Genomic DNA, 18,897 nt, shown 5'->3' with positions numbered 1-18,897 from the left:
TATTAAATTGTGACCAATTTGCGTAACTCCTTCGTGGTGCTTCGTTATTTACTTTTTTTCGTCTTTCTTAGAATGTAACATTTAGCGTTTCAAGTAGCTTGTATGGTTCCCAGGTGCAGTTTTCGAATATATTACCTTAGAATTAAGGGTAACTGAATCAAACGTAACTGTTATTGTTAAGAAATACAATAGCAGACTGCCGATCAAAAAATCCGCTTTTATTAAAAGAGTACAAACAGTCAACAATAAAGACACAGACGATGGAAAAAAGATCGCCTTTCTTTGACGCAGGCCATGAGGTTACGAATCGCTGGGGCAGTCACTCCACGGCCTCGCTGCGAGTGCGAGACGAATCTGCGGTACCTGCAAACAAACACTGAAGCTCCATCACTCGCCAAAGAAGTCACTTATCCACTAAAGCAACGTCGTACATGCGCAATAACTAACATAGTATATCATCAAGTTATATTAGCTCCTCTGAAATCGCCAATGCAGCTAAACAAGAGGCTCATTTACACGCTTACAGGACAGGAAATATCCTGGCAGATAAATTAAATTCGCGTGGCCTGCTGACCTCTCTAGAAACTACGATATCAAACCATTTCTTGTTAACAGCTTCTGCGCTAGTGTTATCTCTGTCCTTCTATTCCAGACACCTCATTGACTTTATAGCTAAATTATGAGCTTCGTCCCTACAAGACAAAGGAAATGTACATCCGTGTTCAGCTGCACTACACGGCTCCAGTACTCCTCTACGAATCCTTGGCTTATTCCCGGGACTTGTTCTCGACCTGTGCGGTATCGGTAGCGGAAATGTCTTATTGTCTTCCTCGAATATACTCGAGAGTTTTTCTCACCTGCAACGTCGTCTTTCTTCACAGTCTGCTGTTTACATACTGCGAGGATTTGCATTCTCCGATCCTAACAACCCATTTTTGAGTTAATGCATTTTCTATTGTCATAGTTATGTGATAAGGGCTACGACTGCTGAACCAGTACTCTGAGATAGTCGTACTAGCGTCTTGTACGCGTGTCAAAGGAATCTGCACGGCGCTTTCCCGAAACCTTCTCAAAGCTTTCCATTTGCTCTAATATAGCGTATTGCACGTGGCGTTAAAGGAACTTACACGGCGCTTTCCCAAAACCTTCTCAAAGATGTATGTTTGTTCTAATACTGATTTTACGTTAGTGCCCAATTTCATATACATTTTTGTTATCAACTGTAAACATTTAAATGAGGCTATTGGCTTTTGATACTAATAGCAGAATCGTTATATCTCTCTTTGTTAACGATTTTACTTTAATTTGTTCACATTTAAAAAGGGATATCATTCACTAGGGAGAGCTTAAATTATGGTTAAATTGTTCTGAACTTTTTTACAGTCGTCCAGATCGTCGATAACAATCTGAGAGTGTTGTTGACGCACGGACACAACCGATGTGTCTTTTCTGTTGAACACCCATGGTGCAGTATAACGTACTAGTTTCTACTTGTGTACCCAGCAAAAGTATTCAAGTGAGTCACGTATCTGTCAGTGTACAAGACACGATCGTATCCCGGCCTTCGGACGACAATTTGGAACAGAGTATAAGACCTTGTTTGAACCTGATATATGCTCCTCATTCCACGAACAGACAGGAGTTAACTACATTGGCCTTTATGCATCTGTTCTGTTACTCTTTTCGTTACCACTATCATCTTTTCATGAGCTACGTGATAGATCACCAGCTTGTAAGTGTAAATACCATAGGTACCTAACGAAGATCACCGTTGTTTACGTTGAGAACACAAGGGCTCAGGATACCACATTCAGCCCCAATTGGTCATTTGTTACTGTCATAATTTCCTTTCATTCGTAATGGATCTTAGGGCGTACCTTTGTGCAGATATAGACTCAGACAACAATTTTAGCAATGATGTACTGAGGTTTAAGAAAATTGTTCGGAGGAATCAACGTATAAAGAACTATGACACTGATGTGGTAAAGAATGATAAGATGCATTTGGAGTTCTCTAAGACTGTAGAAATGGCGATGATGTATACAGACCAGTTGAAGCAGAATGAACATATGTAAAAAGAGCAATCACATAACTTGGACAAATGTAGGTACAGGAAAACCTTCGGTGACAGCAAAAGTACTTCACCTGATGAGGAAAGAGGGAAGAGCAAATATGCTGAGAAGACAGGAATACATCAATAATGAGGAATGAAATAAATGGTAAGTGCACGGAAGCGAAGACGATATGGGCACCGGAAAACACTATAAAGAAATAGAAAAACGAAGGACTGAACCACTGTACATAAAAGTCGAAACAACCTTTGGTGACATAAAAAGCAAAGACAGCAACATTACGATTGAAAGAGGAATTCTACCTTTACAAGTAAAAGAGACAGCCGATAGGTGAAGACAGTACGCTGAAGGTCTATGCGGGCAGGGTAGGACTACCTGAAGACAAGACTGAAAAACATTCTATTCCTGCGAAAGACAGTGCTTTGGAAGACTAGTATTTCGATAAGGCGGAGGGCATACGTACGTTCATTCGGAATTCCTAAGAATCAGTGGGGAAAGCAGCAACCAAACGACAATTCAAACCAGATTGTAGAATCCTCAGTAAAAGTGTGAAAGGACTGCAGGACTTATTGAGTGAAATGAACAGTGTAATGAGCTCAGACTATGGATCTGGATTAACTCCCAGAAAGACTAAAGTACTGATTACCACCAATGCGATTCGCAATATATTAAACATCAAAATTGGAGTATCATGGAGTAGGTGAAATGAAGGAATTCTGCTTCCTTGAAAGCAAAATAACAAATGAAGAACCAATGAAGGAGGACCAAAAAGTAAAATAGCACAGGCAAAGATAGCACTCCCGGCCAAAACAATTCCAGAGCATGAAAAATTGGCCTTAATGTGAGGGGAAAAAAAATCTGAGAACGTACGTTTGGAACACAGCGTTGTACGATAGCGAATCATGGAATATTGAACTACAGGGAAAAAATCGAAGCGTCTGAAAATGTGGTGCTACATAGGAAGTTGGACTGATAAGGAAAGATGACGTCTTCTGCAAAATTGATGAAGAGAGGAACACGCAGAAAACATTGTCAATAAGAAGGAACAGGGTCATAGTACATGTGTTAACACATCAAAGAATAAAACCCGCGGTACGTGAGGGAGTTCCAGAGGGTAAAATCTGTAGTAGAAGACAGAGATTGGAATACATCCGACAGGTAAATGACAAGTTTGGGTGCAAGTTCTACACTCATATGAAGACGTTTATTCGTGGTGGACATACAACAGACAAGAGAAAAGATGATGAAATGGATAGGCTCAATCCATTCTGTGTAAAGCATCATCTGTAGCTGCTGTAGGTAGTAACACAGGGTGATATCAGCTTCCCCTACCGATGGGTTTTATTTAACCTGCAAAGCCTTCAGAAACTCCACATGAGATTTTCATATTTTCTCTCTCGTTATGTGCAAGCTAGTAGATTTACAGAACAAATGAGAAACACCTTTTTTGTAGGAAATTTTATGTAGTTATAGTTTGTACTGGGAAAAGTTTTCACTGAAGGCCACTACTTTCGAATTATGCAAAAAAAAAAGAAAGAAAAGAACACACACACACACATTTGATGGTTACTTTAGTACGTTTTTCTTTAATAATTAGAAACTACGGCCTCTGACGCAAACATTTCACACAACAAAATTTAACTTTATCTAATTTCCTACACAAAGGTCGTCTTCATTTCTTCTGTAATAGTAATAGTTCGCGAGTAGCAAGCGAGTTGTTGTTGTTGTTGTTGTTGTTGTTGTAGTCTTCAGCCCTAAGACTGGTTTGTTGCAGCTCTCCATGCTACTCTATCCTGTGCAAGCTTCTTCATCTCCCAGTACCTACTGCAACCTACATCCTTCTAAATCTGCTTGGTGTATTCATCTCTTGGTCTCCCTCTACGATTTTTACCCTCCACGCTGCCCTCCGATACTAAACTGGTGATCCCTTGATGCCTCAGAACATGTCCTACCAACCGATCCCTTCTTCTAGTCAAGTTGTGCCACAAACTTCTCTTCTCCCCAATCCTATTCAACACCTCCTCATTAGTTATTTGATCTACCCATCTGATCTTCAGCATTCTTCTGTAGCACCACATTTCGAAAGCTTCTATTCTCTTCTTATCTAAACTATCTATCGTCCATGTTTCACTTATATACATGGCTACACACCATACAAATACTTTCAGAAACGACTTCCTGACACTTAAATCAATACTTGATGTTATCAAATTTCTCTTCTGCAGAAACGCTTTCCTTGCCATTGCCAGTCTACATTTTATATCCTCTCTACTTCGACCATCATCAGTTATTTTGCTCCCCAAATAGCAAAACTCCTTTACTACTTTAAGTGTATCCTTTCCTAATCTAATTCCCTCAGCATCATCCGACTTAATTCGACTACGTTCCATTATCCTCTTTTTGCTTTTGTTGATTATCATCTTATATCCTCCCTTCAAGACACTATCCATTCCGTTCAACTGCTCTTCCAAATCGTTTGCTGTCTCTGACAGAATTACAATGTCATCGGCAAACCTCAAAGTTTTTATTTCTTCTCCATGGATTTTAATTCCTACTCCGAATTTATCTTTTGTTTTCATCACTGCTTACTCAATATACAGATAGAATAACATCGGGGAGAGGCTAGAACCCTGTCTCTTTCCCTTCCCAATCACTGCTTCCCTTTCATGGCCCTCAACTCTTATAACTGCCATTTGGTTTCTATACAAATTGTAAATAGCCTTTCGCTCCCTTCATTTTACCCCTGCCACCTTCAAAATTTGAAACAGAGTATTCCAGTCAACATTGTCAAGCCGTAGGGTCAGTATTGCCTCGAGTGTTCCAGTATTTCTACAGAATCCAAACTGATCTTCCCCAAGGTTGGCTTCTACCAGTTTTTCCATTCGTCTGTAAATAATTCGCGTTAGTAATTTGCAGCCATGACTTATTAAACTGATAGTTCGGTAATTTTCACATCTGTCAACACCTGCTTTCTTTGGGATTGGAATTATTATATTCTTCTTGAAGTCTGAGGATATTTCGCCTGTCTCATACATCTTGCTCACCAGATGGTAGAGTTTTGTCAGGACTGGCTCTCCCAAGGCCGTCAGTAGTTCCAATGGAATGTTGTCTACTCCCCGGGCCTTGTTTCGACTCAGGTCTTTCAGTGCTCTGTCAAACTCTTCACGCAGTGTGATATCTCCCATTTCATCTTCATCTACATCCTCTTCCATTTCCATAATATTGTCCTTAAGTACATCGCCCTTGTATAGACTCTCTATATACTCCTTCCACCTTTCTTCTTTCCCTTCTTTGCTTAGAACTGGGTTTCCATCTGGGCTCTTGATATTCTTACAAGTGGTTCTCTTTTTTCCAAAGGTCTCTCTAATTTTCCTGTAGGCAGTATCTATCTTACCCCTAGTGAGATAAGCCTCTACATCCTTACATTTGTCCTCTAGCAATGCCTGCTTAGCCATTTTGCACTTCCTGTAGATCTCTTTTTTGAGATGTTTGTATTCCTTTTTGCCTGCTTAATTGACTACATTTTTATATGTTCTCCTTTCATCAATTAAATTCAATATTTCTTCTGTTACCCAAGGATTTCTACCAGCCCTCGTCTTTTTACCTACTTGATCCTCTGCTGCCTTCACTACTTCATCCCTCAAAGTTACCTATTCTTCTTTTACTGTATTTCTTTCCCTCATTCCTGCCATTTGTTCCCTTATGCTCTCCCTGAAACTCTGTACAACCTCTGGTTTAGTCAGTTTATCCAGGTCCCATCTCCTTAAATTCCCACCTTTCTGCATTTTCTTCAGTTTTAATTTACAGTTCAAACCAATAGATTGTGGCAAGCGAGAGAATATGAAAATTTTGCACGTGGTATTTGAAGGCGTTGTGGGTTGCATAAAACCCATCGGCAGAGCCAGGTGAATCACCCTGTATATTACGAGAATTATGAAATGGATGGTTGTGGGTTACTTCTGAAAAAAAAGAAACATTTTCATTTTGTATTTTATTTTTGTGATGGTTTGCACTATGTACTAAATGCTACTTCTGTGCCACACACTTTGGCAACTGTAATTTAATAAGATTGAGGAACTTCTGAGAACATGCTTAGAGTGTTGTTCCGTAAAACTGATTTCCTCTCTTGTGCAATTTGATAAGATAATGTCATATACATCATAAGGGGATGGAAACCTGTTAAGTTATTTCTCTGAAGTGCCAAACGTACGAACGATCAGAAAAATTCCAAATATTACTGAACAAGTATCTGCTACCAAATGAAGAGTATAAGTCGCTACTTACATACTGTAAAATCCCTCAGGGATCGCATTAAAGTAGTTCAGTTATTACTTTCACGTTATGGTATTTCGTGCTTTTAGCATCCATTAGAATTTAGCAGGAGATATTTTCACTGTTGTTGCAAGGGGGCGTAGACGTTTAATTCCCCAAACACCTAGAAGTTGTTACAAAATCATGATTGGCAAATATTATACAACTTACTGACAATTATTGTTTACTAATAAATAAACATACTTCTGGTGAAGACTTTTAATTTAGAGCGTTATTCTTACAATCGCTTTTTTTTTAAAAGTTTTCTGTCCCTATTAGATAAAAATAAATACGGTCAGAATATTTTTTGTTATGGGGATCTGAAATGTATATGGTTGCAGTACAAAATAGTATATATCGCCAAATAAAACCAATGGTAGTGAACTTCGTTTATATTTATACATCTTGCATATTTAATACTTTAACTGCTAATGCTGCACCCAACTGCTAATGGTACACTCCAACTGCAGCTCTTTTATTGCTAATGAACACGGTTCAGATCAATTAGTTTCATAAATCACGTTACTAAAATTTAACACTGTAAACTGTTCAATCAAAAATCACCCTTTAGCAAACACATTGGACACAAGATGTTTCGTCATTTCATCTTTGGGCACATACAGAAACCAGTGAGGCCAGCGCTCATCACGTACACATTACCAAGAACTATGATGGAGCACGGGTGGTAATTTCTGCACCGTCTGTACATTTTTGTCGTGGTACTAGCTCGTACAGAAGATAACGCCGTAACTTACCAGTCAGGAACTAACTTTATGTTTGTGCGGCGGACAGAGAAGACTTTTCGTTCTATCTGAGGGGGTGTACTCTGCAAGGGCCCTTGACAAAGCACGGGTGTTGCTGTCGTGTGAGGACTCGCGCGGGGCGGCTGCAGCTCACCTGCGATTGGCGCAGCGGCGATCCGCCGGCCACGGCCGCGGCCCCGCACCGGGAGCCGCTTCTGGGGCGTTCTTCCGGTGCTGAAACAAAACGCACGCTCAACAGGAGGGTGTCACGCTCATTCCCTGATTACCTATCGCGAACACAAAACGATACTGCATATTTTTTATGAAAGACAACAGAAAAGTTCAGGTACGAATGATGGCATGTTTAAAAGTTTCAACGACGGCCTTTTGGAATAGGCCTGTACGGTCAGCTTGAGCAACAAATAAAATGATCTGATAACATTTCTGAACTATGTACGCAGTTTAGTTTCGGGAAAGGAGTTGTATGTACGATTTTTACCCTTTGTACAAGGATACTGCAAATTTGTAGAGTGAGTTCCTGATTTTGCACACTTTAACAGACGAAGTAACACCAATAGATAACATTTGCATGGCGAGTGAATTTTTAAAACTCGTATACATTGCATTACGCTTTCATGAAGATCGGTATATCATATGGTTTTTTGCTATATACCTGACGTCACGACTTCATCATTTAGTACTTGCTAAGGGCACTTATTAACGAAGCAGACTTTGATCTATGGGATCTAAAAGGTGCTGCTATGATTCCTAATGAACTGAAACGATATTTAGCGACAAAATAATCCCATCTGTTACGTAAAGATGTGAAATTCGGCGCTTGTTGGAACAAAATAAAGAAAAACACAATTGAAGTTCATAACTACGTCGGTAGATGTTTCGAACTTAACGTAAACGTCGTAAAACCACAGACAAAATCAGAAATGTTTTTAATGCCCCTTAGTAAAGACATAGTAAAAATTGTCCTTGGTTCGGAAGGGGCTACTGAAATTACTCTCTCTGCCAACACTATCAGCCGCCGAGTTAGTGATACGTCCAGTGATATCGAAGACATTTTGAAAGGGAAAATAGAAGAGCAGCCGTAAGTTCTTACTTCAGATCGATGAGTCTATCGACATTTGCCGTATGCACAACTTCATTTCTACATTTTTTGGTGGGGTGGAATGGCAACTAATTTCTTCTGTTGCAAGGAACTACCCGAACAAGCAACCAGTGAAGAAATACTAAGCCGATAGCTGAATCAAGCAGAAAAATTGACCCATTACGTACACACATACAATACTGCCCATTAAAATTTCTACACCACGAAGATGACGTGCTACAGACGCGAAATTTAACCGACAGGAAGACGATGCTGTGATATGCAAATGATTAGCTTTTCAGAGCATTCACAAAAGGTTGGCGACGGTGGCGACACCTACAACGTGCTGACATGAGGAGAGTTTCCAACCAATTTCTCATACACAAACAGCAGTTGACCGGCGTTGCCTGGTGAAACGTTGTTGTGATGCCTCGTGTAAGGAGGAGAAATGCGTACCATCACGTTTCCGACTTTGATAAAGGTCGGATTGTAGCCTATCGCGATTGCAATTTATCGTATTGCGACATTGCTGCTTGCGTTGGTCGAGATCTAATGACTGTTAGCAGAAAATGGAATCGGTGGGTTTAGGAGGGTAATATGGAATGCCGTGCTGGATCCCAAAGGCCTCGTATCACTAGCAGTCGAGATGACAGGCATCTTATCCGCATGGATGTAACGGATCGTGCAGCCACGTCTCTATCCCTGAGTCAACAGATGGGGACGTTTGCGAGACAACTACCATCTGCACGAACAGTTCGACGACGTTTGCAGCAGCATGGACTATCAGCTCCGAGACCATGGCTGCGGTTACCCTTGACGCTGCATCACAGACAGGAGCGCCTGCGATGGTGTGCTCAACGACGAACCTGGGTGCACGAATGGCAAAACGTCATTTTTTCGGATGAATCCAGGTTATGTTTATAGCATCATGATGGTCGCAGCCGTGTTTGGTGACATCGCGGAGAAAGCACATTGGAAACGTGTATTCGTCATCGCCATACTAGCACATCACCCGGCATGATGGTATGGGGTGCCATTGGTTACACGTCTCGGTGACCTCTTTTTCACATTGACAGCACTTTGAACAGTGGACGTTACATTTCAGATGTGGTACGACCCGTGGCTCTATCCTTCATTCGATCCCTGCGAAACCCTACATTTCAGCAGGATAATGCACGACCGCGTGTTGCAGGTCCTGTACGTTCCTTTCTGGATAGAGAAAATGTTCGACTGCTGCCTTGGCCAGCACATTCTCCAGACTTCTCACCAATTGAAAACGTCTGGTCAATGGTGGAAGAACAACTGGCTCGTCACAATACGCCAGCCACTACTCTTGATGAACTGTGGTATCGTGTTGAAGCTGCATGGGCAGCTGTACCTGTACACACCATCCAAGCTCTGTTTGACTCAATGCCCAGGCGTATCAAGGCCGTCATTACTGCCAGAGGGGATTGTTCTGCGTAGTGATTTCTCAGGATCTATGCACTTAAATTGCGTGAAAATGTAATCACATGTCAGTTCTAGGATAATTTATTTGTCCAATGAAAACACGTTTATCATCTGCTTTCATTCTTGGTGTAGCAATTTTAATAGCCAGTAGTGTATATTCTATTCATGATAAGATAAACTTTTCAGTATAGCTCTAATAAAATAGAGAGACCACTTGTTTGGACATTACCTTATAGACTTAGAACAACTAAACTATATTCTACATTTAATTAACTTTGTGATGTCTTGACCACACTTTTTATTATTGGCAAAATCAACTTAAGCGTTTCAACATCACGTCATTTTCATAAAATACAAAACAACAATTTTATCCGAAGATATGAAAATATGTTACATTTCACCACTGATTAGAGACATAACATAAAGAGTAGAATATGCCTCTCTTGCTTACCATTGCTGGAACACATCTGATGTGAAACACAGTTATATGACACCATACGCCGAATGTCAGACGTTGGTAAATAATTTTTCATATGATGTGGCGACTCTGGACATAATTATCCATAGCATATTCATAGGCTCCATACCGGTTTTACCAGGTGCGATGACTCTGCTGTGCGAACCGTAAAGCCTGTAACTCTGAACTCAATTACTCGTACCCGATTTTAAGAGTGACTTCGATGTAGTATATTTAAACGCTGAAAGTGTGAAAGGGCTGTCGAGAAATGTTACTCATCTAACCCTGGAATGGCGCCGGTCATTTTATTACTGTTTCGTAGGGCACAATGCATGCTCTAAAACTTTACTGCACTTTGACATCACTCTTTTGATGTTGAAAAGAACCTCGGCAGAATGTGATAATTCTAGCCAGGGGCTGCACACATACTGATCTTTTAAGAGGTACTGCCTCATATTTGCGTGCACACGTAGTGGTTAAGTTTCTGTGCTACATACCAAGTGAATAACTGGAGCTGACCTCGTTCACATCATACTCGAAGTCTTGTAATCCGTCGGGCGGACTCCGTTATCGTCGTTGATGTATCTAAGTTTCGATACCGTGCAAAAAATTGGTTACGTTGCGGGGAAGGTGAGCCAGGGCTTACCCAGTGCTTGCGAAGCACCTAGGAGATGCAACATATCTTCTAAAGATGTTGCCGACCTTGTATTTGTCCTTCCTCGTATGGGGTATTCCTGTGCGCTACTGGCTTCCTACCAGATGAGACTGACGGAGAACATCGAAAAAGTTCAAGGGAAGGCGGTATTTTGTATCATCATGAAATACGAGAGAGTATCTCTCTGACATTATCAGACATTTGGAGTGGCACTCGTTAAAACTAAGGCGTTTTTAGTTGCCGCGAGCTATTTTCATGAAATTTCAGTCACCCCCTTTCTATTCCAAGTGCCAAAATTTTTTGGCTGTCACCTACATACGAAGAAATTAACATCGCACGCAAAGCTTAAGATATTAAATTTTTCCCGTGTGCTGTTCGAGAGATGAGAAATAGCACGAAAGTGGTGCTATACAATTTCTGCCAAGCACTTTAAAATGGAATTGCTGAGTAATCACATGGATGTAGATATATGTCTCAAATATTATAAACAAAATCTGCCTTTCTGTTACACATTGTCGACACAGGTATAATCTCATCATTTAGCATACCGAACGTTCTGAAAATTAACAATTTCACATCCAAAGTATCTGAAATATTTTACTTTTTCTAATGAGCCACTATTTAAATATTATTTTGAGTATATCTGACATACACGGTGTTTCAATAAATTTGTTTGTCTCTGTAAGTCACGAACTAATAGTCGACGAAAATATTTATTGCGGTAGGTCACCATCAGAAACGTTACACTGTCTGCGGAGTTATGAACATAGTTTATTGTGTTATTATCCAAAGAGTTACAGCAAAAAGATACATTTTTTAAATGCAACAATAGTTGTATCATGTACTGGAATCAGTAACACCAGCTGTGTATAAATAAATTTAAATTACATTCCCATCACTTTTAGTTTGGGAGCTACAGCCCTTCAAAGTTTCAGGGGAAGATACCACACGCTGTACATAATACATGGCTGTGTGGTGGGTGATGGATGTTCTGGCGGTGAGAAATGATTTAAGTGAGATGTTCAAATGTGTGTCCATGTTCCTGACTGCACAATGTTATGCGCCTTCTAAAGTATCTGCGGACGAGATGTAACATCGCCGGTGTCACGGAGCAACATGCGTCCTCGATGAGCCGTTTTAGATCATCTGGGGATGCGGTCTCAGTGATATCAACACGATCCTTTAGACATCCCCACAAAAATAAATCTAATGGTGTTAAATCGGGAGTCTTTTCGGGCCATGAATGAGGACCATGACGCCCCAACCAACTTCCAGCAAACCTGTTGTTTAGTTCTTCCACAACAGCACGCGCAGAATGGGCTGGGTGACCATCGTGCTGTATCTACACTCCTGGAAATTGAAATAAGAACACCATGAATTCATTGTCCCAGGAAGGGGAAACTTTATTGACACATTCCTGGGGATAGATACATCACATGATCACACTGACAGAACCACAGGCACATAGACACAGGCAACAGAGCATGCACAATGTCGGCACTAGTACAGTGTATATCCACCTTTCGCAGCAATGCAGGCTGCTATTCTCCCATGGAGACGATTGTGGAGATGCTGGATGTAGTCCTGTGGAACCGCTTGCCATGCCATTTCCACCTGGCGCCTCAGTTGGACCAGCGTTCGTGCTGGACGTGCAGACCGCGTGAGACGACGCTTCATCCAGTCCCAAACATGCTCAATGGGGGACAGATCCGGAGATCTTGCTGGCCAGTGTAGTCGACTTACACCTTCTAGAGCACGTTGGGTGGCACGGGATACATGCGGACGTGCATTGTCCTGTTGGAACAGCAAGTTCCCTTGCCGGTCTAGGAATGGTAGAACGATGGGTTCGATGTCGGTTTGGATGTACCGTGCACTATTCAGTGTCCCCTCGACGATCACCAGTGGTGTACGGCCAGTGTAGGAGATCGCTCCCCACACCATGATGCCGGGTGTAGGCCCTGTGTGCCTCGGTCGTATGCAGTCCTGATTGTGGCGCTCACCTGCACGGCGCCAAACACGCATACGACCATCATTGGCACCAAGGCAGAAGCGACTCTCATCGCTGAAGACGACACGTCTCCATTCGTCCCTCCATTCACGCCTGTCGCGACACCACTGGAGGCGGGCTGCACGATGTTGGGGTGTGAGCGGAAGACGGCCCAACGGTGTGCGGGACCGTAGCCCAGCTTCATGGAGACAGTTGCGAATGGTCCTCGCCGATACCCCAGGAGCAACAGTGTCCCTAATTTGCTGGGAAGTGGCGGTGCGGTCCCCTACGGCACTGCGTAGGATCCTACGGTCTTGGCGTGCATCCGTGCGTCGCTGCGGTCCGGTCCCAGGTCGACGGGCATGTGCACCTTCCGCCGACCACTGGCGACAACATCGATGTATTGTGGAGACCTCACGCCCCACGTGTTGAGCAATTCGGTGGTACGTCCACCCGGCCTCCCACATGCCCACTATACGCCCTTGCTCAAAGTCCGTCAACTGCACATACGGTTCACGTCCACGCTGTCGCGGCATGCTACCAGTGTTAAAGACTGCGATGGAGCTCCGTATGCCACGGCAAACTGGCTGACACTGACGGCGGCGGTGCACAAATGCTGCGCAGCTAGCGCCATTCGACGGCCAACACCGCGGTTCCTGGTGTGTCCGCTGTGCCGTGCGTGTGATCATTGCTTGTACAGCCCTCTCGCAGTGTTCGGAGCAAGTATGGTGGGTCTGACACACCGGTGTCAATGTGTTCTTTTTTCCATTTCCAGGAGTGTACATATGGACTCTAATTTGTAGACACACATGTTCAAGGAGACCACCCAAACTGTCGACTATTATCGCGCGATATAACTCACCTGGGAAGTAGTGTGGACCGATGATTCCATCCTCAAGGATTCCGCACCATACAGTAATAGACCACCTACGTTGACGGTCGACAGGTCGTACCCAATAAGGATTGTCTGCGGCCCAGTAGGGCACATTATGGCAATTCACTGCACCATAATCTGTGAACGTGGACTGATCAGAGAACATAACACCATGCAAAGACTCCAGCATGAAATTACGCACGGCCCATTCACAGAATGTAGCTCTTGCACGGAAATCGTTCCCATGCAGCTCCTGGGTCAGTGACAGGCGGTAAGGGTGAAACCTATGGCCGTATACTACATGCCACACATATGAGAGACTGACACCAACGACTTCAGCAACGGCCCGTAAGCTGACATGAGGATCGCGGTGTACTGCAGCTAAAACAAACACCTCCGTCTCCTCACTTCTTGCAGTTCTTCGTCTGTTACTGCGGCGCATTACCAAGTTGCCTGTTTCCCGAAATCGTTGTTCGGTACGTAATGGCTGCCGGAGCTCTTCGTCTAGGATATCTCACGGCGTACGCCATGGCTGCTTCAGTGGCATCGTGTCTTCACTCGCCGAGCATCAGCAATATGTCAACGTACTAGTTGTTCGTGTATGCCATCTTCATCCGATGTCGGTAACTGTGGTACATTGAGCCCCATTTGTTTGTGTGGCTCCAACTGTCGGGTATACGACCGTGTGCGGCGACACTCGGCAGTCTAAAAGCACATCGAAGAAGCTCCTCGCACCGTGACACCTGCGACGTTACAACTCGGCCGCACCACATTTATAAGGCGCATTGCGTTATTGGTAGAGTGTGTGGTATCTGCCCCTGAAACTTTGAAGGGTTGTAGCTCCCAAATTAAAAGTTATAGGAATGTAATTTAAATTGATGTATACACTGCTGGTGCTACTGATTCCAGTTCATGATAGAAACAATTATTGTTCTATTTAAGAAATGGTATCTTTTTCCTGTAACTCTTTGGATAATAACACACAAAACTATGTTCATAGCTCCGCAGACAGTGTAATGTTTCTTATGGTGACCTACCGCAATAAATATTTCCGTCGCCTATTATTTCGTAACTTACAGAGGCAAACACATTTATAATAGATTTTTCGTTTTTTTCTGTTTTTTCCACAAATGTGTATTACGAGGATGAGATAAACAGAGATCTAAAAGGTTTGTATGGTTTGGTAGACAGCGAACAAGAGATTCGACTGATATACGTGGACATAGTTCAATACATTCAGATGCTTCGCTTTGCGAGCTGTTGACTAAGTCATTCACATAAACAATTGACAGATGACAGGCAACATTTTTGATCAGGACACTGATTATTCTTCAATACCTCATCACCACGTCATCACCGAGAGATATCAAAATTGCTACCTCCTGTAGAAAATATAATGATTTAACCGAAATTCCAATTACTCTGCTTGACCACTCTGTGTAGTGTACGAGGGGGTGTTGAAAAGTAATGCCCCCGAATTTCTTACATGAAAACTCTTAAAGGTTTTTAAACAAAACAAACGTTATTACCATCTATATTTTTATTCTTGAGTGTGCATAATATATTTCTCGACGTAGTGACCCTGGCAACGAAGAAATTTCCCGCAACGAGAAACCAGGTTGTTGACGGAGCTGCAACGTAGCATCTGCTTGTACCGTTTCATCACAATCAAAGGGAAGACATCGAAGATGTTCTTGAAGTTATGGATACAGACGAAAGTCAGATCCAAGTCTGAACGTTATGGTGGATGACCAACGGCAGTGAACCCAAGGCGTCGGTAGGGTTATTACAGATGTCGCAGTAGTCGTAAGTGGTCTGGCATTGTCACTCTGAAGGAAAGGGTGCTCTATGTGTGGACGAACTTGGAATTCGAAGCTCTCAAAGTTACGTACAACACCGCAATGTTAGACGGTGCAATTCAAAGCACTACAGCAGCAGGGGGATGCAAACATGTAGAGATGAAGAATAAAAAAGTCGGAGGCATTATTTTCAGCACACCCTCGTATAAAATACGTATATCTGATGATTGCGTGTAGGATAATTCCACGGTAAGTGGGATGTTCGGTAAGTATTTTTGTGCACATGTGAACTGATCGTAGCTGAAAGCTTGCAGCTTTTTAACAAGTTTTTACCGAAATGAATTCAGTGACAAGATTCGCTGGTGACATTGCTATCCTCAGCAAAAAAGAAGAAGAATTAGAAAACCTGTTGAAAGGAATGAACAGTCTGACGAGTATTGAGTATGCATTGAGAGTAAATCGAAGAAAGACGAACGTACTGAGAAGTAGCAGAAATGAGAATATCGAGACACTTAAAATCAGGATTCACGATCACGAAATAGATGAACTTAAGGAATTGTGTAATATAGGCAACAAAATAACTCATGACGGACGGAGAAAGGAAGATATAAAAAGCAGACTAGCACTGGACAAAAGGGCATTTCTGCCCGAGAGATGTATACTATTATCAAACATCGCCTTAATTTTAAAGAAAAATTGCTGAGAATGTTCGTTTCGAGCATGGCGTGGTGTGGTAGTGAAACATGGGCTCTGGGAAAAGCGGAACAGAAGAGATTCGAAACATTTGAGATGTGTTGCTAGAAAAGAATGTTGAAAATTAGTTGGGCTGATAAGGTATGCAATGAGGAGGTTCTCCGCAGAATCGGTGAGGAAAGAAATATAAGGAAAACACTGACATGAAGAAGGGACAGAATAGTAGGGAGTCCATGATACTAGAAGTAGCTGTAAAGGGTTCAAATGGCTCTGAGCACTATGGGACTTAACATCGGAGGTCATCAGTCCCCTAGAACTTAGAACTACTTAAACCTAACTAACCTAAGGACATCACACATATCCATGCCCGAGGCAGGATTCGAACCTGCGACCGTAGCGGTCGTGCGGTTCCAGAGTGAAGCGCCTAGAACCACTCGGCCACACCGGCCGGCTGTAGAGCAAAAACTGTACAGAAAGATAGAGATTGGAACATACGTAGGAAAGAATTGGGCACGTACTATGCAAGTGTAACTCTGAGATGGAAAGGTTGGCAAAGGAAAGGAATTCGAGGAATTCGTGCTGGGCCGTATCAAGCCAGTAGACTGATGACTCAAAATAACTGCGGCTAATAGCGGTGCCCGAGGCCTACCAGTGTCATCGTAGGACGGAGTGTTTGGCAGCGCATGCGGTGCGCCTGGTTCCGCTACACGGTGCTCTCCTTGTGCTGCTGGCCCAAGGCGGCAGCTGCGGCGGCGGTGCCAGGGGCAGGCGCGGGGGCGGCTGCAGCCGTCGCCAGAGGCAGGGGCAGTGGCAGCGGCAGCGGCAGCAGGGGCGCCGCCGTCTGCGTCTCGGCGTCCTGCAGCCGCGGGGAGGCCGCCGCAGAGCCCAGGGCGGCGGCGCCGGGGGGCGGCCCGCCGGGGGCGGCTGTGGCTGTCGCGGGCGCCAGCAGCGGCGCCGACGCGTCAGAGGAGCCGGGGGACGGCCAGCACGGCGCCAGCACAACCGCCTCCTGCGAACCGGTACTACGCTCATCTCCACTGGCCCCCTCTGTACACGGGTACGGTCGTAACATCAACAACCTGGGACTACGAAGCAGATCAAGCGAAGGAATTTCGCTTCTACGAGTGAGACATAACCGGAATTAAGTAATCAACATGTCAGTGTACGAAGCTGGTGTTATTGAAAATATTAAATTCTATGAATTCTGCTTTCTTGGAAGTAAAATAACGCATGATGGATGAAGACATGATGGTATTAAGATGCAGAGTGACACACATATAGAGAGCATTCCCCGCCAACGGAAGTCCACTCTACCACGAAAAAAATAACTTTGTGAGCGACAGGCTGTAGTGGAGGGGGCAGTTTTCTTGTGCAGACAGCCATGCTTGACAAGGTTACGCATGTATAAAATTGTTAAGGCTTTCATGGCCACTTGTTAACAAACCTCGTATTGTCTTGTCTCGGGTTCCTCAGCCGACGTCTGTTTGATAATTTTGCTGACGCCATCACGAGCGGCTGACAATGTCAATGTTTCATCCTCCGTAGCTGGTGGTGGACTATAGTTGCGCTCCTGGCGCAGATTTTAGGTTCGTTTCGCACCAACGTCCGAGGGCTTTTCCATGGTCATAACCGCAGTGGTTCTTCCCTTGCTACCTGCAATTCGCCATTGTCTACAACACGTGAATCCATCCGGCCACCTTAAGGCTTTCGTCTTTCTTGTTGAAGCTGTTGTTCTGTTTGTGTATTTTTATAGCTTCCCTGAACAAGCGTGTGTAATAGCTCTTCTCTACAGCTAGAACTTTCGTGTCGACGGATTATATTATTTGGTCGGTGTCTCACAGTGCGTGCTCCGCCATGGCGGATTTCTCTAGCTGCCCCAACCTGTACTGCCACTTTTGTTTGGTCATCCTGGCGTTCATAGATCCTCCAGTCATTCTAACATATACTTCTCCATGTGTACTTGGTATTCGTTGTATTCCCGACACTGCCAGTGGATACTTTTCCTCCTTTCCGATCTGAGACACTCTTTGACCTTCTTTTTCGGTTTATAAATAGTCTTGACACCGTGTTTGGTCATCATGTAGCCGTATACATGTATCTCTTAACCATGAAACACAACGAGAACATTGTTGCCGCTGGAGAAATAGCCACGACTGGCTGGTGGTTCTCCCATTCCACTTTACTTGCTGATATGTCAGTCACATAGTTTAATCGAAGTATTGTATCTACCATAGGCCTTAACTATAGGGGTAATCTACGAGAATATACGTTGACAAAGTAGCGTTCGTGTGAAAACGAATGTCTGGCTATGGTAAAAAAATATGTTTGTTACAAAAGGATGTTCAAAATTTGTTTATAAGATGTGAAATGAGAAAGTACTCTGCAGAATCATCGAGGAAAAGAATACGTGGAAAAAATTGACTAGAAGCAGGGGCAGCATGACAAAACACGACTTAAGACATCAGGGGCAATGGCCATGGGAGGGGAGAACAGACACTGGGATGTATCCAATTAAGAACAGAGGACGCTGAGTGTCACTACGAGACGTAATCACAAAAGATAGGTTAGCATCGAACCTATTTGTAGGTTGATGCTCTACAATAAAAGTGATTCAAAATAATTGCTGTGGTCGGTTCTTATCTCTTGAAACGTTGTTTTAAGCTTATACGACATAACCACAATACACTGGCGTGATGTAAAGTAAGAAAACGGGAACTATCACCCGATGATGCATTTCATTGAGGCATATTAGAAAAAC

General features: G+C 43.3%; 1 long non-coding RNA gene across 1 annotated transcript; it reads right to left on the bottom strand.

The window, feature by feature from the left end:
* Positions 1 to 238: 238 nt before the first annotated feature.
* LOC126162802 (uncharacterized) lies at positions 239 to 16,809 on the bottom strand. Its single transcript, XR_007535118.1, has 3 exons — positions 16,789 to 16,809; positions 7,281 to 7,360; positions 239 to 363 (listed from the first exon to the last, which is right to left on the bottom strand). It is a non-coding gene; the product is annotated as an uncharacterized LOC126162802 (long non-coding RNA).
* Positions 16,810 to 18,897: the final 2,088 nt, after the last annotated feature.

Source organism: Schistocerca cancellata, chromosome 1 (genome assembly GCF_023864275.1).
Source record: "Schistocerca cancellata isolate TAMUIC-IGC-003103 chromosome 1, iqSchCanc2.1, whole genome shotgun sequence".
In the NCBI taxonomy this organism is placed as follows: domain Eukaryota; kingdom Metazoa; phylum Arthropoda; class Insecta; order Orthoptera; family Acrididae; genus Schistocerca; species Schistocerca cancellata.
This window is presented reverse-complemented; position numbering and strand designations above follow the sequence as displayed.